Source organism: Thalassophryne amazonica, chromosome 11 (assembly GCF_902500255.1).
Source record: "Thalassophryne amazonica chromosome 11, fThaAma1.1, whole genome shotgun sequence".
Lineage (NCBI taxonomy): Eukaryota > Metazoa > Chordata > Actinopteri > Batrachoidiformes > Batrachoididae > Thalassophryne > Thalassophryne amazonica.
This window is the reverse complement of record NC_047113.1, coordinates 1,689,312-1,712,961: the sequence shown is the minus strand read 5'-3', so window position 1 is coordinate 1,712,961 and position 23,650 is coordinate 1,689,312. Positions and strand designations below refer to the sequence as shown.

The 23,650-nt window shown below is 42.8% G+C and overlaps 1 protein-coding gene and 1 long non-coding RNA gene across 2 annotated transcripts in view; one reads left to right on the top strand and one right to left on the bottom strand.

Moving 5' to 3' along the window:
- Window positions 1-23,650, top strand: part of aff2 (AF4/FMR2 family, member 2) — a 689,661-nt gene that overhangs the window by 470,740 nt on the left and 195,271 nt on the right. The window lies entirely within an intron of this gene.
- On the bottom strand, window positions 1,876-17,413 carry LOC117519896. Its single transcript, XR_004563477.1, has 3 exons — window positions 17,291-17,413; window positions 14,021-14,023; window positions 1,876-1,888 (listed from the first exon to the last, which is right to left on the bottom strand). It is a non-coding gene; the product is annotated as an uncharacterized LOC117519896 (long non-coding RNA).

The following is a 23,650-nucleotide window of genomic DNA, read 5'->3' as shown; positions in this document are numbered from 1 at the left end:
ATAAATCAAATCAAATCAATTTTATTTATATAGCACCAAATCACAACAAACAGTTGCCCCAAGGTGCTTTATATTGTAAGGCAAAAGCCATACAATAATTACAGAAAAACCCCAACGGTCAAAACGACCCCCTGTGAGCAAGCACTTGGCGATAGTGGGAAGGAAAAACTCCCTTTTAACAGGAAGAAACCTCCAGCAGAACCAGGCTCAGGGAGGGGCAGTCTTCTGCTGGGACTGGTTGGGGCTGAGGGAGAGAACCAGGAAAAAGACATGCTGTGGAGGGGAGCAGAGATCGATCACTAATGATTAAATGCAGAGTGGTGCATACAGAGCAAAAAGAGAAAGAAACACTCAGTGCATCATGGGAACCCCCCAGCAGTCTAAGTCTATAGCAGCATAACTAAGGGATGGTTCAGGGTCACCTGATCCAGCCCTAACTATAAGCTTTAGCAAAAAGGAAAGTTTTAAGCCTAATCTTAAAAGTAGAGAGGGTGTCTGTCTCCCTGATCTGAATTGGGAGCTGGTTCCACAGGAGAGGAGCCTGAAAGCTGAAGGCTCTGCCTCCCATTCTACTCTTACAAACCCTAGGAACTACAAGTAAGCCTGCAGTCTGAGAGCGAAGCGCTCTATTGGGGTGATATGGTACTATGAGGTCCCTAAGATAAGATGGGACCTAATTATTCAAAACCTTATAAGTAAGAAGAAGAATTTTAAATTCTATTCTAGAATTAACAGGAAGCCAATGAAGAGAGGCCAATATGGGTGAGATATGCTCTCTCCTTCTAGTCCCCGTCAGTACTCTAGCTGCAGCATTTTGAATTAACTGAAGGCTTTTCAGGGAACTTTTAGGACAACCTGATAATAATGAATTACAATAGTCCAGCCTAGAGGAAATAAATGCATGAATTAGTTTTTCAGCATCACTCTGAGACAAGACCTTTCTAATTTTAGAGATATTGCGTAAATGTAAAAAAGCAGTCCTACATATTTGTTTAATATGCGCTTTGAATGACATATCCTGATCAAAAATGACTCCAAGATTTCTCACAGTATTACTAGAGGTCAGGGTAATGCCATCCAGAGTAAGGATCTGGTTAGACACCATGTTTCTAAGATTTGTGGGGCCAAGTACAATAACTTCAGTTTTATCTGAGTTTAAAAGCAGGAAATTAGAGGTCATCCATGTCTTTATGTCTGTAAGACAATCCTGCAGTTTAGCTAATTGGTGTGTGTCCTCTGGCTTCATGGATAGATAAAGCTGGGTATCATCTGCGTAACAATGAAAATTTAAGCAATGCCGTCTAATAATACTGCCTAAGGGAAGCATGTATAAAGTGAATAAAATTGGTCCTAGCACAGAACCTTGTGGAACTCCATAATTAACCATTAGTCTGTGAAGAAGATTCCCCATTTACATGAACAAATTGTAATCTATTAGATAAATATGATTCAAACCACCGCAGCGCAGTGCCTTTAATACCTATGGCATGCTCTAATCTCTGTAATAAAATTTTATGGTCAACAGTATCAAAAGCTATTAATGTTAATCATCGGATGGCCATAAACTCAGCTGACACTAACCCAACATCAACCAGAGTTAAGCTGAACAGTGCTTAGAGTTGTCTTCATTATATTCCATCAATAGTCAAAGGATCAAGTTCAGTGTCAGAGTGTAACAGTGTGCAGTGATATGCCCCAGAATTCCAGAAAACTTTTAATGATATCAGAATGAACAGGAACTAGTTGCAGCCTGGAAGTTCAGAAAACCTTTTTTAAATATCCAGTTCCCGTTATATTTTTTTTTAGAAAACAGCTGGACGTAGGGCAGTACGGTGGTTAGCACCATTACTTCACAATGACATGGTCCCAGACCATTTAACATTTAAATCTAATAGAGTTTTTTTTCTGTCAATAAATACTTTTTTAGTTTGTATTCACACAGTGGCAGTACAAGCTGTGCAGGTGCACTCTGTGGTGCATTCATGTCTTCTTGCAAATGTTAACATCTTTCACATCTTTCAGGGGACAACTCACCTCATTATTCATTTCAAAAACATTATCTGAATTTGTAGCATTACAATAAAGAAGGGAAAGATGTAAACAGCTGATTTAGGCTTCTGGTTTTTTACGTTCAGCTTTTGGTTGAAATTTGCTGTAAAATCCAGACGGGTGCAGCAGAGGAAGATAAGAATCTTTTATAAATGAGGCTCGTTGTTTTTGCAGTCTGAGAGCATTAGTATGCAAGTCTGAAGTGTGGCTGCGTGTGAGAGAGAGAGCGAGCGTGTGCTGTGTCTGTGTGCGCCCCAGGCCATGTGTTGCTTTGCTACCGCTAATGAGCCTATTCACTCTGCAGCCCAACACACACACACACACACACACACACTGATATCTGCAGGAAAGCTGGGTCGAGAGACGCTGCAAGCGACCTACTGGCTACATCCCCCCTGGAAAGCCACACACACACACACACACACACACACACACACACAGCTCCCCCCTTCACTCTGTCTCACCCACACTCATCACACCATCCAGACGCTCACTTTTTTAAAATCCTCACTCTGACAACCTGACCCACATTGTTATTCTGCTGCCACACACACACACACACACACACACACACACACACACACACACACACACACACACACACACACACACACACACACACACACACACACACATTCCACAGTAGCTCATAATAAACTGTATCATTTTCATATTTCCACTCTGTAATCTTTGAAATCTGTACAAGACACTTTTCAGTCTTTTCTTCATCATTTGCTTCTTCTTTCATCATGAAGACTCGGTCTTATATTTAAACAGATTCATGCAGCAGCACCAGCAGCAGTAAGAGCAAGTTGGTGTTAAAACTGATTATTTTTATTTTTACAGTTGATTAATCATGTTGTCTGTAAAATGTCTGAAAATATCTTTTTCAGCTCAGTCACAGTGTCTCACAGCTCCAGTTTCACATTTATTGCCAAAAATGAGAAATTATTCAACTGCTTTTTGCACACGCTGTCAGAGGCAGTTCATTTAAAATGTAGATAGATTAAGTCAGTTTTCTGTCGGGTTTGAGCTCCTCCACACCACTGAAAAGCAGCTGATATCTGACATTTTCTCTTCCATTTGACAGAGCCATGCTTCAAGGGCCCTATCTGGATGCTTTATTTTGCATATTCTAAAGTGAAAAGTGCAGTTGCATTAGGGGCGTGTCCATCTCCACTTTGGTATTTACACTGAGCACAAAGTCAGGCACAACAACAACAAAAACAAAAAGTTTTATGTTGTCATTGAACCATTGGTGTGTTTTGGGAGTAACATGACTTTGACCAGATGGTGATGTCCATCCCTTTATGAGCTGGGCTGCACTCAAAACTGGGGCTTTATTATTTTGAGTGAAAGGTTTTCTGGTGAGTTCACGCCCATACAATCAAAGGGAATAATGTGATTATTAACCAAGATAAAACTTATTAAATCATTCTAAAGTCAGTTTTAAGCAGAAACGAGTCCGTTTTAAGCTGAAACAAGGAGATAATCGCCTCATTTCACTACTGACACACTGAAATGATGTAGGTGCAGCTGCACGTCAGACGTCTGCCACGCTCTGATCAGCTCGCCGTCTTTTATGATGAAATAATGCTGAATTTATGTGGAAATGATTGTTGTACAAAAGCTTCAGATATCTGTCGCTGAGATAAATGATGACTGACGTGCAGGTTGAAGCCAAAACGAGGTGATAATCGGTGGATCGCACCTGACGCTCTGAAATGACGCATGCACAGTTCAGGATTTTTTTTGTCGATTTTCAGTGGGGACTGTTCAGTTGGTGACACCTGTTTTGTTTTTTGTTTTGTTTTTTACTTGTGTGGTCTGTCCTGTGACACAAAGTGCGACTTGTATACGAAAAAAAAATTCCCACATTTGTTATAAATAATAACATAATTTTAATGACTATTTATATCAGAAGAAAAATCCCAACTTAAAGAGCTTACAATGCAGTAAAAAGGTGCAAGTTGTGCTCCAGTGTGACTTTTTTTAATGAGTGAGGCTTAAGACACCTTGACACTTGCATGAATTTGATCCCTGCACCGGCGTGCCAATGAGTAAACCTGTCATAAACTGTTGTAAACTGTGCATGAACTAGCACGGCTGCGTGCCAGTGTGCAAAGAAAATTTTGAAATGTTCAAAATTTCTGGAACGCATTCATTTCGTGAACTAGTCATGAACATTCCACAACCTATTTGAAAACACTGTGTCAATGTGTGTCATTGCGCACAGCGCATCTGAACGATTATGACACAGTGATTATCTCGTATAATCTGAACGATTATGACACAGTGATTATCTCGTATAATCTGAACGATTATGACGGGATGATAGATCCATAATAAACATAACTTTACAAATACATTATCTAACTCATAAGAAGGTGTTGTGTGTTGGGGGGTTTGGCTGGACATTTGGGTGTTCTTTTCTTTTCTTTGCTCTCCAGGTGGTATGCAAACTGATTTATTGTCTGTGGAGAAGGTGCTGCCAGAAGAGTCCTTCACCCTCATCAACGTAATGTGCAGCACCTGTGGATGGTGCTCACGTGCAATCTTAAAGACTTTCAGCTGAAGCAGATAATGAGATGGCGTTCTGCATTTAAGCCATGTGTGATTCAAGCAGAATTGCCGGGAACTCGACCTTGTGATGTTCGTTTGTGAGACGCTGAGGACCGCGCCTGGGTTTGACACATCGTGCCTGTGAAGGAGGACGGGTGAGGGACACATGCTGTCAGCACACATCAGAGGTGATTAATTGTCTGAATAAGTGTTAACAGTAATTTGGTATTTTGTTACGCAGTATATGTGAATATTGATAAGAGTTGTGCAGTTTGCTTCTCACTGCCGTGGCGTGCGGACTGATGATCCTCCACCTGTTGTGAGAAGCTGCTCATTTGCATAAAGCTTAAATTCAGACCTGAATGTGTTGCTGATAGTGTGTGCCTTTTGAAGGATATTAGTTGTAGCTGCTGACTTACCTCACCTTTTCTATCCTTCACAGAGTCGGTTTGTCGTGTCCACCTGGGGGGTGTTTGGCGGTGAACGTGAGTCCAGAAGCGCCGGGCTTCGATCCCCTTAGACGCTGGAGAGCACGCCGTCCTTCACTCCGCCAGATAAACGCACTTTTATGTTGTACACAATTATTGCACGAAAGGGGAATAAATGTTTTGTTTTTGGAACCGCTTTCTAGTTATTTAGCGCTGGGTTCAGTCAGACGCAGGTCCGCTCCTCAACCCGCGTCGACACATAACAGTAGTTCCCGGCCATTCTAAAATGGACCCAGCGGCAGAAGCGGTTCCATTTGCCGAAAGAGTTCAAGAACACTTGGAGAAAATATGGGAGCAATTACAGCATCTCGTAAACCAAATTAAACAAACAGATGCCCGCATTATGGAGCTTGCAGCGCAAGCCGTTCCGCTTCCTGCTGCTCCAGCTGCGGCACCATCGATACCGGTGCAGATAATTCCGTCACCCAGAGATTCGGCTTCCGAACTGATTATTTGTCGTCCGGAGCCTTATGCGGGAAACGTTGAAGCCTGTGCTCCATTTTTGATGCAATGTTTTCTGGTTTTTGCTTATACCATTGCCCAACGGTTGCTGAATCTCAGGCAGGGGAGGCGGAGTGCAGCGGATTATTCTGTGGATTTCAGAATTTTTTCGCTCAGTCCGGTTGGAATGCCGCAGCATTAAGCGGAGTGTTTGTGGATGGTTTAAATGATCCATTAAAAGACGAGCTAGTAGTCCGTGACGAACCAAACGATTTAGATGAGCTAATATCTTTGGTGATTCGTCTAGATGATCGGATAAAGGAGCGTGGACGCGAGAGAGGGTGGCCATCAGAACGGGTTTTTTCGTCTCGGGGCTTTCCCCGACACAGGTCTGGGCTGCCTCTTCTTCGCCCCACTGAGACTCCTCCGACGGGACCTCTGGCTCCTCTTGCGGATGAGTCCATGCAGCTCGGACGAGCTGAAGTCGCTATATTGCCCCGTCATATAAGCGTCAAGAAAAATAGTGGTGACGTATCTCCAGGTGTTCTGGGACAGGCAAAGTAATACACACCAAAAAAAAGAAAAAAAAGAAAAAAAAATTATTTGGGCTGTTTTGTTTTTTTTCTGAAAGGGGTTATAAATTGTTTGGGGATTCAGAGGCGGTTCTGGTGGAGTGAACGACAGGCGGTTCGGAGCTTGTCTGGACTCTGTTGATCGTTGGTTTTTATTATTTGTACTTAGGTATTTTCTGTTTGGGTTTGGGGTCGTTTTGTTTTGTTGTTTTTTATTTCCCTACTTCCCTAACCCCAACCTCACTCGCCCCAAGACTGTTCATCTTGTGGGTTGTGGGGTGGTGCAGGTTGGTCACGCTGAGCGTTCTCAGAAGACCTCTGCACCTAGGGGGGGTTGTTAGGGGCGTTTTTTCTGGTTTGGTTAGGGCCCGGTTCCACTCCAGCCTTGGTGGGCCTTTGTACCGTTCGTCATTGGTGTTGCCGGGGTGTGGTGCAGCGGGAACACACCTCAGTCGGAGGGGTGGGCCGATCTGTTGCCGTTCGCCATTTCGGTAGTTCCACCCCTCCCGATAGGCTGGGGTATGGTCGAGTTGGGGCACCGGACATATTTCCGGTTTTCCGCTGCCCCTTGGGGTTGGGGCCGGGTTAGTTTTTCCTGTTCCCTTCCCCGGCTTGATGTTTTGTGCCGTTCGCCAAAATTGAGCCGCCGAAAGGCTCTGGGAGGGATCTGGGGTCTTTCGGGGTGCTGGGGAAGGTAACAGGGTTTATCAGTTGATTTTATTTGCCCCCGGGGTTGTTTGATGTAGTCCTACGGGGGTTGGAATTTTGTGGGGTTTTTTGTTTCCTTCCAGGTTCCACCTCCAGGGTTGATGGGACGGTCCTCTGGGGGGGAATTGGCTTGTGGGGCCGACTAGCCAGGTGTGGCCGGGTCTGGGGTGCCTGGGTTGTGGGGAGGGTGCCTCCTGGGGTTTGATGGTACGGTCCTCTGGGGGGCGCCGTTGCTCCATGTGTACCTGGGGACCTCTGTGGGATTCCGGCTTTGGCTATTCCTCCTGGAACTGGCGGTAAAGGCCTTCTGGGGGTGTTGGGCTCTGCAAGTCGTTCTGGGGGGGTTGTTTGTTATTTTTCTTTGTGTATTTATGTTTGTATTGTGTTTGTGGGGCTGTGTTGGGTTTTTACATTTGGGAGTTTTTCTTTTCTCCCCGGGGTTGGATGGGACGGTCCCCTGAGGAGGTTTTGGGTGGGTTTTATGTTTTTCTTGTATGTTGGGTTGTACTTGGGACTGTTTTGGGGTTTTTGTTGATGCCAGCCGGCCTTCCAGCTGCGGTGCCCTGTCCTGCTGTCTGCGGTGGACCTTGGGAGCGTTACGCTGTCTGCTTCCTGACGAGGACCCTGGAGGGAAGTGCTGTTCTCGGGCCTGGTCTGTTCGGTCGCCGGGAGGCTTCCCGTTAAAGGGGGGGTACTGTTGTGTGTGGGGGGGTTTGGCTGGACATTTGGGTGTTCTTTTCTTTTCTTTGCTCTCCAGGTGGTATGCAAACTGATTTATTGTCTGTGGAGAAGGTGTTGGCAGAAGAGTCCTTCACCCTCATCAACATGATATGCAGCACCTGTGGATGGTGCTCACGTGCAACCTTAAAGACTTTCAGCTGAAGCAGATAATGAGATGGCGTTCTGCATTTAAGCCATGTGTGATTCAAGCAGAATTGCCGGGAACTCGACCTTGTGATGTTCGTTTGTGAGACGCTGAGGACCGCGCCTGGGTTTGACACATCATGCCTGTGAAGGAGGACGGGTGAGAGACACATGCTGTCAGCACACATCAGAGGTGATTAATTGTCTGAATAAGTGTTAACAGTAATTTGGTATTTTGTTACGCAGTATATGTGAATATTGATAAGAGTTGTGCAATTTGCTTCTCACTGCCGTGGTGTGCGGAGTGATGATCCTCCACCTGTTGGGAGAAGCTGCTCATTTACATAAAGCTTAAATTCAGACCTGAATGTGTTGCTGATAGTGTGTGCCTTTGAAGGATATTGGTTGTAGCTGCTGACTTACCTCACCTTTTCTATCCTTCACAGAGTCGGTTTGTCGTGTCCACCTGGGGGGTGTTTGGTGGTGAATGTGAGTCCAGAAGCGCCGGGCTTCGATCCCCTTAGGCGCTGGAGAGCGCGCCGTCCTTCACTCCGCCAGATAAACGCACTTTTATGTTGTACACAATTATTGCACGAAAGGGGAATAAATGTTTTGTTTTTGGAACCGCTTTCTAGTTATTTAGCGCTGGGTTCAGTCAGACGCAGGTCCGCTCCTCAACCCGCGTCGACACATAACAGAAGGAATGAAAATGTAACTGTTTTGCCAATCCGTTACAATATATATATATATATATATATATATATATATATATATATATATATATATATATATATATATATCATAAATAATTACATTTGAGACATGATTCCAAATGCGTTCTCCACCGCACAATGCGCACAAGACAACCTGCAGCTGTAGATAATTTCTCCATAATTCTGGAAGTGATGAGATCCACTCTGACGGGGGGATCCCGGGGTGTTCCCAGGCCACTGTGGAGATATAATCTCTCCACCTATTCCTTGGTCTTCCTCTGGGTCTCCTCCCAGGTGGACATGCCTGAAACACCTCGCTAGGGAGGCACCCAGGGTGCATTCTTGCCAGATGCCCGAACCACCTCAGCTGGCTCCATTCAGTGTGAAGGAGCAGCAGCTCTACTCCGAGCTCCCCATGGATGACCGAACTTCCCACCCTATCTCTAAGGGAGACACCAGCCACGCTCCTGAGGAAGCCCATTTCGGCTGCTTGTATCGCAATGTAGTTCTTTTCATGACTCAACCCTGATGACCATAGGTGAGAGTAGGAACGAAGATTGACCAGTAGATCGAGAGCGTCGTCTTTTGGCTCAGCTCCCTTTTCATCACAACAATATGGTAGAGTGAATGCAACACCGCCCCTGCTGTGCTAATTCTGTGGCCAGTCTCACACTCCATCGTCCCCTCACTCATGAACAAAACCCGAGGTACTTGAACTCCTTCACTTGGGGCAAGGCTGTATTCCCTACCCGGAGTAGGCAATCCATCGGTTTCCTGCTGAGAACCATGGCCTCAGATTTAGAGGCGCTGATCCTCATCCCAGCCGCTTCATACTTGGCTGCAAACTGATCCAGTGAGTGTTGGAGGTCACCAGCCGATGAAGCCAACAGGACCACATCATCTGCAAAAATGGTAAATGGACTGCATTTATTTAGCACTTTTCCATCTGCATCAGACCCTCAAAGCGCTTTACAATAATGCCTCACATTCTCCCTGATGTCAGCGTGCTGCCATACAAGGTGCTCACTACACATCTGGGAGCAATAGGGGATTAAAGACCTTGCCCAAGAGCCCTTAGTGATTTTCCAGTCAGGCTGGGATTTGACCAAGGATCTTCTGGTCTCAATCCCAACACCTTAACCACTAGACCATCACTCACCCTGAAAAAGTGGTGTTTATTCATGTTCCGTTTAATTTTCTTGTTCTGTTTTCCTTTAAGCTGAACTGGTGGATGGATAAATCCACAGCAGCCACAAAGGTTACTCTGCTCAGAAAGGCTCTCAAACAAGCAAGACTGTGAAGCACCGAACCAGCCTACAGCAAGGCAGGCACAGGTTCTGCTAGAGGCAGCTCAGACCCAACATGACAAACATCCTCCAGTAGAAGGTCCAAAGTGATGTAGCATGGAAGTAGTCCTCAGACCTCAGGAGGCCTGTAGACTGCCACGCCATAGAAAATAACCAACGAGGATGACCTGGAGGCCTTTCTGAATCCTTTTGAGGGCCTGGCTACCTCCTAAATTATGATAGAGAAAGATGTGCACATTCTCCTCCATGAAGGTACAGTGGCCCATCTACATACAGAAATAAGCAGACTTGACGCCACATAAATCAAATCAAATCAAATCAATTTTATTTATATAGCGCCAAATCACAACAAACAGTTGCCCCAAGGCGCTTTATATTGCAAGGCAAAGCCATACAATAATTACGGAAAAACCCCAACGGTCAAAACGACCCCCTGTGAGCAAGCACTTGGCGACAGTGGGAAGGAAAAACTCCCTTTTAACAGGAAGAAACCTCCAGCAGAACCAGGCTCAGGGAGGGGCAGTCTTCTGCTGGGACTGGTTGGGGCTGAGGGAGAGAACCAGGAAAAAGACATGCTGTGGAGGGGAGCAGAGATCGATCACTAATGATTAAATGCAGAGTGGTGCATACAGAGCAAAAAGAGAAAGAAACAGTGCATCATGGGAACCCCCCAGCAGTCTACGTCTATAGCAGCATAACTAAGGGATGGTTCAGGGTCACCTGATCCAGCCCTAACTATAAGCTTTAGCAAAAAGGAAAGTTTTAAGCCTAATCTTAAAAGTAGAGAGGGTGTCTGTCTCCCTGATCTGAATTGGGAGCTGGTTCCACAGGAGAGGAGCCTGAAAGCTGAAGGCTCTGCCTCCCATTCTACTCTTAAAAACCCTAGGAACTACAAGTAAGCCTGCAGTCTGAGCGCGAAGCGCTCTATTGGGGTGATATGGTACTATGAGGTCCCTAAGATAAGATGGGACCTGATTATTCAAAACCTTATAAGTAAGAAGAAGAATTTTAAATTCTATTCTAGAATTAACAGGAAGCCAATGAAGAGAGGCCAATATGGGTGAGATATGCTCTCTCCTTCTAGTCCCCGTCAGTACTCTAGCTGCAGCATTTTGAATTAACTGAAGGCTTTTTAGGGAACTTTTAGGACAACCTGATAATAATGAATTACAATAGTCCAGCCTAGAGGAAATAAATGCATGAATTAGTTTTTCAGCATCACTCTGAGACAAGACCTTTCTAATTTTAGAGATATTGTGCAAATGTAAAAAAGCAGTCCTACATATTTGTTTAATATGCGCTTTGAATGACATATCCTGATCAAAAATGACTCCAAGATTTCTCACAGTATTACCAGAGGTCAGGGTAATGCCATCCAGAGTAAGGATCTGGTTAGACACCATGTTTCTAAGATTTGTGGGGCCAAGTACAATAACTTCAGTTTTATCTGAGTTTAAAAGCAGGAAATTAGAGGTCATCCATGTCTTTATGTCTGTAAGACAATCCTGCAGTTTAGCTAATTGGTGTGTGTCCTCTGGCTTCATGGATAGATAAAGCTGAGTATCATCTGCATAACAATGGAAATTTAAGCAATGCTGTCTAATAATACTGCCTAAGGGAAGCATGTATAAAGTGAATAAAATTGGTCCTAGCACAGAACCTTGTGGAACTCCATAATTAACCTTAGTCTGTGAAGAAGATTCCCCATTTACATGAACAAATTGTAATCTATTAGATAAATATGATTCAAACCACCGCAGCTCAGTGCCTTTAATACCTATGGCATGCTCTAATCTCTGTAATAAAATTTTATGGTCAACAGTATCAAAAGCAGCAATGAGGTCTAACAGAACAAGCACAGAGATGAGTCCACTGTCTGAGGCCATAAGAAGATAATTTGTAACCTTCACTAATGCTGTTTCTGTACTATGATGAATTCTAAAACCTGACTGAAACTCTTCAAATAGACCATTCCTCTGCAGATGATCAGTTAGCTGTTTTACAACTACCCTTTCAAGAATTTTTGAGAGAAAAGGAAGGTTGGAGATTGGCCTATAATTAGCTAAGATAGCTGGGTCAAGTGATGACTTTTTAAGTAATGGTTTAATTACTGCCACCTTAAAAGCCTGTGGTACATAGCCAACTAATAAAGATAGATTGATCATATTTAAGATTGAAGCATTAATTAATGGTAGGGCTTCCTTGAGCAGCCTGGTAGGAATGGGGTCTAATAGACATGTTGATGGTTTGGAGGAAGTAACTAATGAAAATAACTCAGACGGAACAATCGGAGAGAAAGAGTCTAACCAAATACCAGCATCACTGAAAGCAGCCAAAGATAACGATACGTCTTTGGGATGGTTATGAGTAATTTTTTTCTCTAATAGTTAAAATTTTATTAGCAAAGAAAGCCATGAAGTCATTACTAGTTAAAGTTCAAGGAATATTCAGCTCAATAGAGCTCTGACTCTTTGTCAGCCTGGCTACAGTGCTGAAAAGAAACCTGGGGTTGTTCTTATTTTCTTCAATTAATGATGAGTAGTAAGATGTCCTAGCTTTATGGAAGGCTTTTTTATAGAACAACAGACTCTTTTTCCAGGCTAAGTGAAGATATTCTAAATTAGTGAGATGCCATTTCCTCTCCAACTTACGGGTTATCTGCTTTAAGCTGCGAGTTTGTGAGTTATACCACGGAGTCAGGCACTTCTGATTTAAAGCTCTCTTTTTCAGAGGAGCTACAGCATCCAAAGTTGTCCTCAATGAGGATGTAAAACTATTGACGAGATACTCTATCTCACTTACAGAGTTTAGGTAGCTACTCTGCACTGTGTTGGTATATGGCATTAGAGAACATAAAGAAGGAATCATATCCTTAAACCTAGTTACAGCGCCTTCTGAAAGACTTCTAGTGTAATGAAACTTATTCCCCACTGCTGGGTAGTCCATCAGGGTAAATGTAAATGTTATTAAGAAATGATCAGACAGAAGGGAGTTTTCAGGGAATACTGTTAAGTCTTCTATTTCCATACCATAAGTCAGAACAAGATCTAAGATATGATTAAAGTGGTGGGTGGACTCATTTACATTTTGAGCAAAGCCAATAGAGTCTAATAACAGATTAAATGCAGTGTTGAGGCTGTCATTCTCAGCATCTGTGTGGATGTTAAAATCGCCCACTATAATTATCTTATCTGAGCTAAGCACTAAGTCAGACAAAAGGTCTGAAAATTCACAGAGAAACTCACAGTAACGACCAGGTGGACGATAGATAATAACAAATAAAACTGGTTTTTGGGACTTCCAATTTGGATGGACAAGACTAAGAGTCAAGCTTTCAATGAATTAAAGCTCTGTCTGGGTTTTTGATTAATTAATAAGCTGGAATGGAAGATTGCTGCTAATCCTCCGCCTCGGCCCGTGCTACGAGCATTCTGACAGTTAGTGTGACTCGGGGGTGTTGACTCATTTAAACTAACATATTCATCCTGCTGTAACCAGGTTTCTGTAAGGCAGAATAAATCAATATGTTGATCAATTATTATATCATTTACCAACAGGGACTTAGAAGAGAGAGACCTAATGTTTAATAGACCACATTTAACTGTTTTAGTCTGTGGTGCAGTTGAAGGTGCTATATTATTTTTTCTTTTTGAATTTTTATGCTTAAATTGATTTTTGCTGGTTATTGGTAGTCTGGGTGCAGGCACCGTCTCTACGGGGATGGGGTAATGAGGGGATGGCAGGGGGAGAGAAGCTGCAGAGAGGTGTGTAAGACTACAACTCTGCTTCCTGGTCCCAACCCTGGATAGTCACGGTTTGGAGGATTTAAGAAAATTGGCCAGATTTCTAGAAATGAGAGCTGCTCCATCCAAAGTGGGATGGATGCCGTCTCTCCTAACAAGACCAGGTTTTCCCCAGAAGCTTTGCCAGTTATCTATGAAGCCCACCTCATTTTTTTTTTTAAAGAAGCACCAATGCATCATGCAAACACAAGCACACATATGCTCGAGTGCACGTGAGTGTGAGTGATTGAGAGTGAGATTGCAAAGCCAGCTGTGCAGAAGGAAAGCCTGCCAAGCTGAAGGCCAGACGCAGTGAGCTGAAGGCAGATAAGTTGATAAATGAACTGAGCACAGATGGCTTCCACATCTTCACTTTCCTGTTCCATCATATCGTTAAGCTGAAGGCATTTTCTGTTCTTCATTTGAAGAACCCGTGTTTAGCAGTGAGAACTTGAGTACAAACGGTTCTTCTCAGCGTGATCCTGCAGCACTCTCATTTACACCTCATCTCCACTGGCTGTGGTTTATCTGAACCATCTGGCTCAAAGCCAAGAGCCACTTTGTCTTCACATTAATTCATCAGCACAAACAGAGAGAGTGGAAAAATTGTAAATGTTTGCTGTCACTCGATTGTCCTCTTCAGTGGTGAGTTCATGCTCATTAATTATTAGTGACACAACCAGAGGGAACAGACAGCTTCATCCAGCTGAACCCTGGAGGTCTTTAGAGAGCACCTGCAGTGAGGCAGAATGATGACACAGTGCTAATAAGGGCTGGGGTTTGTATTTCAGAAAGTTTATCATTACCTGGTGAGCCCACCTACTATGATCTGCAGTAGAATAGTAATTACGACACGTGCAACACAAAACGTAACCCGGTGTGTCAGGAAGCCCACATATGCTGGAGCAGTTGGTTTGTCTTCCGGACACGCCACAGTGTCATTGTGATTGTGTCCAGAATTAGCCAGCACATTTTCACCAGTTTGAAGAAGAAAAAAAAATCACACAAATGATGCGCATCCTTGTGTATCAGTTGGACTTGGACACAGATCATGCAATGAACACAGTTTTGGCACAGTCACAGAGGTCAGACAGGTTCATGGTGGGACAGTTTAGTTAAATTGTCTTGGAGTTGTGGAGATCTTGTCTGTTGTGCACACTGATTAGCAGCTCCAATGCTGAAATGTGCACTCTTTGTGAAAAGCAGTTGACCCGTCCACTTTGCATCCATACATTTTTGTTTTTTATTAATTCTGCATAGACAGTCTTGGAATAATTTCTGTGCATAAAGCCAAAAATACACCATGTGCTTTTTGAATGTGTCTTTTTATGAGTTTCCATGCCAGACATAAATGGTGGAAAACTCACTTGACATCGATGCTTGTTGTCACAACAAATTAATATACTGTAACTCACTGTGATTTCTATGGATCGCTTCACAGCAGACAAGACGTGCAAACTATATGGATGTGTGTTGTCAATCCCTGTGTGGCAAACTACTGAGGATTTCTGGTAATAATTACTTCACCTCATCTCCCATATAAAGCCTGTCTCGCATCACCATATTTCACAATAATTACAGGTGAAGAAAAAATTATTAGCCATGCCCCCCCCCCCCCACACACACAATTTTTTTTTACATTTTCTTCCAAGTTTTCCCAAGTGTTTTTTTTTTTAACAAAGCAAGAAATTTTAAACACAGCATTTCTATTTATCCTAGTTTTATTTTGAATGTTCACATTATTTTACTTTGCACACAGAAACAAAATTATTTCACAAAAACTAAAAGTACCAGGGTCAAAATTATTAGCTCCCTGATGCTAATTGCTGGATAACAACTTGCAGTTATTTGTTGTAGTTTTCAACAAGTCTCAGACAGGTCTCCTGAGGAATCCCACCCCATTCCTCTTTGGTGAATCTGTCAAGCTCCTCCAGATTTGATGGTCTGTTTACTTTTGATATATTCAGAATAGGATCACTTACATTACATTGTGAGGCAGCGTCAACTACGATATTTTAGACATGTGGTATGCTTCTCTGGTTATGATCCAGGACACAAGTACCTCAGTGTTATGTGCCCGAGCGGCTGGAGAAAGCCAAAAGGAAGCCCACCATTATTCTGGCTGCAGCAGATAGGTAGTTACTTTCACTGAGTAGGGATGGATTGGTTGTCTCATGATTGTGGCAGCACACAGCACTGATGCATGGTCCCAGACCTGACCTGAACTGAATGGATGTGCATGTAAAGCGTTAAAACATGCAGCAGATAGGAGCAAGCACTGTTACCCACTGAGATGAAACAGGTGCGTGCTTTGTTACTATAACATCTAGTTCTCTTCTTCCCACCAGATCTCCTCTATCCCATCAGCTGCAGGCTGCCCCTTTCTTCTACTTATGGCCCATCATGTGCCCAGTCACTGTCTTGGTACCTGTGTGTTCGTGTGTGGAGTTTGCATGTTCTTCCTGTGTTTGCATGGGTTCCTTCCTCTCACTGCAAAAGACATGCAGGTTAGATGGATTAGTGACTCTCAACAAACCTCAGGTGAGAGGGCTTCTCGTTAGATGAACTTTCAGCTGTAAGAGTCATGTTTTAGTGGTTACAAAGCTCAAAGTGATGAAGACTAAAAACAGCTGTTTTTAGTGTGTCAAAGCCTCAGAGTTATAAAAAAAAAGAAGTGTAATTTATTGGCCCATTTTCTCCTAATAACATGAACTGACCTGCAGTCACACAGCACGTATCATGAATCTCTCTTGTCATGCAAAGAGACATCATTTGCCTCCAAACTGTGTCCACAAACATGAATCGTGGAAAGTGAAAAGCCTATGTGCTGAAGTGAAAGTGCAATCTTCGTTGCAGTCCTTAACTATATGGATGTAATGTGGATCTTGTGAGGCCCAGTGGACACATCAAGTCAACGGATCATTTTATCAAAGCTGGAAGGCTTTCATTTTGCTGTGCTGTGCCTGTGATTTTATCACACAGATGAACAGACACACACCAAAGCCTCTGCTGGAGTGTGGAGATCTGACAAAAGCTATTTTGTAAGTCTTATCTCTGATACTTATGTAATACACACACAGAGCAAGACAGAGGGAAGATCTGCCACCTAAATAAGTACAACAGACGTGTTGATGTACACAGAAGATACAGAATAGAACAGAAACAGAATGAAGAAACAGGCATTTAAACAGGGTGCATTATGCACCCTTCAACAAACTAATATTGGTGACCCGGGGCCTCATGTACAGAGCGCGTGTACGCACAAAAACATGGCGTACATCCGTCTCCACGCTCACGTTCAGATGTATCAAAAGTGAAATGACCGTGAAAATGTCTCCGACACATGAAGTCATCAGAGTGATGTTCACACCAGAGCAGGGTTCTCAGCGGGATTTAGTTTTTTTTTTTCTCAGTGTAATGGAATGGAAAAAATACCTTAAAAATCCAGGGGTTCCGGGGATGCTTAGAACTTTTATTTAAGCCTTTTATTTCCTATTAATTATGTAATTAATGTAATGTAATTAGCAACATTAGATAATATCCATAGTTTCTCCAAAAATATTAGTCCTATCAATGTTCCTTTTGGAACATCCTTGACTCAAAATACATAAACATACCAAACAGCAAAAGTCAGCTGACCCCAGTCACACACACAGCTTTTTTGTTTTTTCTGCATTCTGCTGCAAGCAGGTGCTTTTAATTTTTAACACATGCACAAAAAGAGATGGTGGCAGAAGACAAGAAAAGCAATGCTCTTTTCACTCATGGTAAGGACAACATGACACTTAAGTAAACTGAATAAACCAAATAACTACAAAAACACAATAAATCAATAACACTAACAACAGTGTTAAACTAACATGAACCACAAGAACATTTAAAACATCAAAACCATGAATGCCCATGGTGCATTGCAGCACAATGTGCATTGTTGCTAATTGCTAATTTCTCCAAACATATTTGTCCTATCACCTTTCTGTTTTCTCAGCATTCATCCTTGACCCAAAATACATAAGCATACCAAACAACAAGTGTCAGCTCTCCTCGGTTTTTGTGTGATTGAAGCCATACACACGCACACACACAGAGGCCATTTGGCTATTATAATATATATTTTTTGACTAATTACGTGACGTGTAATGTAATTAGTGACGTTGTCGTCTTAAATGTCATTAAACACAAACATTTTGGCTTTTGAGTTCCTCGTTTGTAAGAAAAATATTAGTTAACTTTATGGAGGCTGGTGTCCACTCGAGTGGCCTTTATAAATCTATGCTCAAACCCACGGCAGGATGACCCACCACCTCCCTCGTGCAAACAGGAAATGGAGGAGCTGACAATAGCAGAGTCAAACAAAACGGAGACAACATTACTGTAAAACTTTTCTTAACTATTATTATTATTAATATTAATAATTATTATCAATAATAATTTTATTTAATAAGAAATAATATTAATAATATTTAATAATAATCATTTTTTTTTCTTTCTCACTGTTAATAATATTTTTTCTTAATTATTATTACTATTATTATTACATTATATGAGTAAAACTTGATCTTTGAACATTTTGAATGCACACACCTTTGGAAAAATGGTGTGTGTGTGTGTGTGTGTGTGTGTGTGTGTGTGTGTGTGTGTGTGTGTGTGTGTGTGTGTGTGTGTGTGTGTGTGTGTGTGTGTGTGTGTGTGTGTGTGTGTGTGTGTGTGTGTGTCTAGTCAAGTCTGGGAGCTTACGCTGTGCCTCACTTCACATCCCCGGCACCACAGAACTTCCTTGTGTAACACTCTCAAGTTACTGAAAGCAAAGATACCACTTAGGTTAAATTATAGTACTTAATGGAACCTGAACAGTTGGGCCAACAGGTTCAGCTACTGACAAGTGAAAGGAATGAGACTCAGACAACGGCTTGATTTTTTGAATGAGCTGGCTTGAATTTTTAGAAAATTTTAATGTTTTAAATGATGATAATGTTTTAAATAAAAGTTCTTTTTCTAGTACCAACAGTTCTTGAGTAAACTTTGTTTCACAGTCAAGAAGCTATGAACAAAGTTACCCGGATGCACCCTTTTATACTCACAGATCAGGTTCTAGCTCGTAAATCAGCTCGTAAAATAGCTTTTAAATTACATGGACCCACAATCAATCAGCAAGAAAACCCGTGTTTGGAAATATCTTCCTGTTGACCTGCACCAAGTTCACTTCCTACGAATGAAGATGTGTTACGTCCATAAAAGTCCTTAAGAGTTCTGAGGTTAAGAGTCCCAAATACAACGTCGAAAAGTCCAGGGGGGATGTGTGTATGTGTATGAATGGAGAAGCGAATGTGGAATGGTGTGGCAGGGCTTTTCGTTCTGTTGCAGCTGGCCGACCACACCGCACCATGCAGTCAGAGAAGCTAATCAGCTCGTCCGAGGGATTGGCTCACCATCAGTAATTTGGTCTACCCAACACAAAATCTCACCAATCTCACAGAGAATAAGGCAGGAGCACAATATGGCACCGCCTCAAAGCTTAGAGTTCTCTACAACCGAAAATATATGTATAAAAGAACCAAATCTGGTCAGTATTCTTACTCTAAGTATCTCACAGTAAAACCAAAAGCCGAGCAAATTAGCTCAAAACCATAAATAGTCAAAATAATTTGCTCACCGATCTCTCCAAAGGAACAACACAGGGCTTACAATGGCGCTGCCTCACAACCCTGACTTTCAATAAAGTTTTTCTGGGAATTTCTGTCATTTTCACCGAGTGTTCACGTTTCATGGTGGAGGCAAAAAAGACTAAGGGCCCTTTCACACATAGTGCAAAGTTTGGACGAAGTGCACACTTAGTGCGCATGACGCAGGAATCATGTGCAAATCGTGCAACGTCGTCCCAATGCCTCGTACACCTGTTGCTACAACTATTTGCGCACACAAGTGCCTGAAAGACAATGTGTGCGCTGTGCGAACGCATCGCACCTTCTCGCGGCAGGTGCCAGCCAAATTCCAGGTGACATGCACAAACACCTAACACCGCTCGCATGGCACTTAGAAAATGTGTGGCCAGTCACACTCTTGGCACGACAACAGACTGCAGACAGTCAGTGTCGTACTGCTGTGAAATTTGTCTAAGTTCCCCACAAGTGTGACTTTGCAAACACACACACTGACACGTGGGTGTGTGCGCTCCACTCATGGGAGGCGTGACTTCCAACAGAAGCAGCTGTGGTGATCTGTTATTCTGGACATTCCAGCTACACAACACCTACTGTGTTTGGACAGTTATGGACTAACAACTGTCCACTGTGAGGCACATGTGTCTGATTGCTGTTTACGTGGACATGAATAAAAACATATCGCCGTGAGTGAGCCCGCGCACAGAGCGGACACTGACAGCCCCCCAGGTTGTAACAGACCATCAGATCAGAACACACAGCAGGCGATCTGACTGTCATGTCACCCACATGAGCTCTGTTCCACATGACGCAGTGTCTGTGCTGTGGCGCACCATCCGCAAGACACGCGTGTTTGGCAGAACACGTGTGCAGCCGACTGGACGGACCTGACCAGTAGATGTGGACATGATCAGAGCACACTGCTTCTCATTCACGTCATTTCATGACTGTATGTCTGTGACCATGGGTCATCACCAGAGGAACAGATGGATCATATTTGTATTGCTCGCTTGATAAATGTGGTGTTTTTATATGGTGTGGGATTTAAATTTTTTTGTAATACTTCCATGAGGCAGCTTCCCACAGCTTTCAAAGAACAGCTCTGTAGCTCAGTGGTAAAGTCTCTGACTGGGAATCAGAGGTTGTGAAAAGTGCGAGTTTGCGTCCCGGGTGGTGTGTTTTTTTTTCCTTTATTTTCTTTTTTTTATTATTCCACATAAGTGGCGTGATGTGGTCCTACAGGTACCAGCTCATTTTTATTTTTTATTTCTTCCACATAAGCGGCACCATGTGGTGCACCTGGCACTGTTCCTGCTTGATGGACGTGGGCGTGTGCATGAACTCTCGCCTTTGGCGTGATGTTTTGTGCTCTAATTTCGAACTGTTTCGCGCTGTTTCCCTGTTTTTGTCCAAACGTCCAAACTTACTCCGTACTGTGTGTGAAGGGGCTATAAAAAAAGGCGCCTTCTTCTCCAAGATGAAGAAGGAGGGCGGGACAATGCGCCATTTTGCGGCAGCTCCATGGCTAAGAGCAGAAGGTGTGCAGCTCATGGGCAAGTGTCTTTCTGAAAGTCAGTCCTATAAATGCTGATAGTTTTTAATCAACGCAAAGTGTAGCTGCTGAAATGAATACTTTATCACATTTAGGGGATATTTAGTGCATTTTATGATAATCATATTTAAATGTGGGTTACACTTGGCACCACCCAGGCACACACTGAGGAGATAACTGAATGTCTTTGCAAGTGTTGAACTTGCACAGACATTCAGTTATCTCATCTTGGCCAAAATGTGTGTGTGCGTCTGTCTGTACATAGATGTCTATTGTATATTTACAACTCCTGGCAAAAATTATGGAATCACCGGCCTCAGAGGATGTTCATTCAGTTATTTAATTTTGTAGAAAAAAGCAGATCACAGACATGACACAAAACTAAAGTCATTTCAAATGGCAACTTTCTGGCTTTAAGAAACACTATAAGAAATCAAGAAAAAAAGATTGTGGCAGTCAGTAACGGTTACTTTTTTAGACCAAGCAGAGGAAAAAATATGGAATCACTCAATTCTGAGGAATAAATTATGGAATCACCCTGTAAATTTCCATCCCCAAAACTAACACCTGCATCAAATCACATCTGCTCGTTGACATTGACCCTATGTGTCTTTTTGCAAGGAATGTTTTCACAGTTTTTGCTCTATGGCAAGATGCATTATCATCTTGAAAAATGATTTAATCATCCTTAAACATCAGAAAAGTGTCCAAAATATCAACATAAACTTGTGCATTTATTGATGATGTAATGACAGCCATCTCCCCAGTGCCTTTACCTGACATGCAGCCCCATATCATCAATGACTGTGGAAATTTACATGTTCTGTTCAGGCAGTCATCTTTATAAATCTCATTGGAACAGCACCAAACAAACGTTCCAGCATCATCACCTTGCCCAATGCAGATTTGAGATTCATCACTGAATATGACTTTCATCCAGTCATCCACAGTCCACGATTGCTTTTCCTTAGCCCATTGTAACCTTGTTTTTTTTCTGTTTAGGTGTTAATGATGGCTTTCATATGTAAATCTCATTTCCTTTAGGCGGTTTCTTACAGTTCGGTCACAGACGTTGACTCCAGTTTCCTCCCATTCGTTCCTCATTTGTTTTGTTGTGCATTTTCGATTTTTGAGACATATTGCTTTAAGTTTTCTGTCTTGATGCTTTGATGTCTTCCTTGGCCTACCAGTATGTTTGCCTTTAACAACCTTCCCATGTTGTTTGTATTTGGTCCAGAGTTTAGACACAGCTGACTGTGAACAACCAACATGTTTTGCAACATTGCGTGATGATTTACTCTCTTTTAAGAGTTTGATAATCCTCTCCTTTGTTTCAATTGACATCTCTCATGTTGGAGCCATGATTCATGTCAGTCCACTTGGTGCAACAGCTGTCCAAGGTGTGATCACTCCTTTTTAGATGCAGACTAACAAGCAGATCTGATTTGATGCAGGTGTTAGTTTTGGGTATGAAAATTTACAGGGTGATTCCATAATTTATTCCTCAGAATTGAGTGAGTCCATATTTTTTTCCTCTGCTTGGTCTAAAAAAGTAACCATTACTGACTGCCACAATCTTTTTTTCTTGATTTCTTATAGTGTTTCTTAAAGCCAGAAAGTTGCCATTTGAAATGACTTTAGTTTTGTGTCATGTCTGTGATCTGCTTTTTTTCTACAAAATTAAACAACTGAATGAACATCCTCTGAGGCCGGTGATTCCATCATGTTTGCCAGGGGTTGTATATATAGATATATAGATCCATCCATCCATCCATCCATCCATTTTCTTCCGCTTTATCCGGAGTCAGGTCATGGGGGCAGCAGCTCAAGCAAAGCCACCCAGACTTCCCGATCCACACACAACTCCCCCAGCTCCTCCGGGGGAACCCCAAGGCGTTCCCAAGCCAGCCGAGAGATGTAGTCCCTCCAGCATGTCCTGGGTCTTCCCCGGGGCCTCCTCCCAATGGGACGTGCCCGGAACACCTCTCCAGCGAGGCGTCCAGGGGGCATCCGGAAAAGATGCCGAGCCACCTCAACTGACTCCTTTTGATGTGGAGAAGCAGCGGCTCGACTCCGAGCTCCTCCGAGTGACCAAGCTCCTCACCCTATCTCTAAGGGAGCGCCCAGCCACCCTGTGGAGGAAACTCATATCAGCCGCTTGTACTCACGATCTCGTTCTTTCGGTCATGAGCCAAATCTCATGACCATAGGTGAGGATCGGAACGTAGATTGATCGGTAAATTGAGAGCTTTGCCCCCCTACTCAGATAGATATATAGATCGATATACCAATAATGAATGTTTATGAGTGCTATGGTAAGAATATTTCATAAGAGGAAATTTTATAGGTGAATATTTCATGAGGTGAAAGATGGAATGTTCCATTCAACTTGGCTCCGCCTCATTGAATGGAACATTCCATCTTTCACCTCATGAAATATTCTTTCCATTGCATGAATGAAAAACCATTCATTATTTGTTTTATATAACACTTAACAATCTTGACGATGTAGTCTGTACCTGATGTCATGTATTGACTTCTTCGTGTACAGACTGCCGTCTGCTTTCCTCGGTCCAATGAAAAATTGCAACAGAAATGTGTAGAGCTTTTAATCTGCCAACGCTTGTACTTCAGGTAGAGACATCCCAGCGAATACTGCAAATGCTTCCAGACGGCTTATGGCGTACTCGATTTGTTTTATTTGTGTTACAAGAATGAGCGCTGTCAATAAAACAGACCCCACCATATTTGTTTTTAAGCTAAACTGTCACCACTAGTGTGCATGCACGCGGTGGTGGCGCCGTGCAATGGTACAAAACATATGGAACCACAATTGCACGGTAAATGGGAGGAATGATCCATATCACATGGCGTGATATACAAACCAATAATCAAATGACAAAAGGATCTGTTCAGGCTTTATATAAATCTATGTATAAACACACACAATCA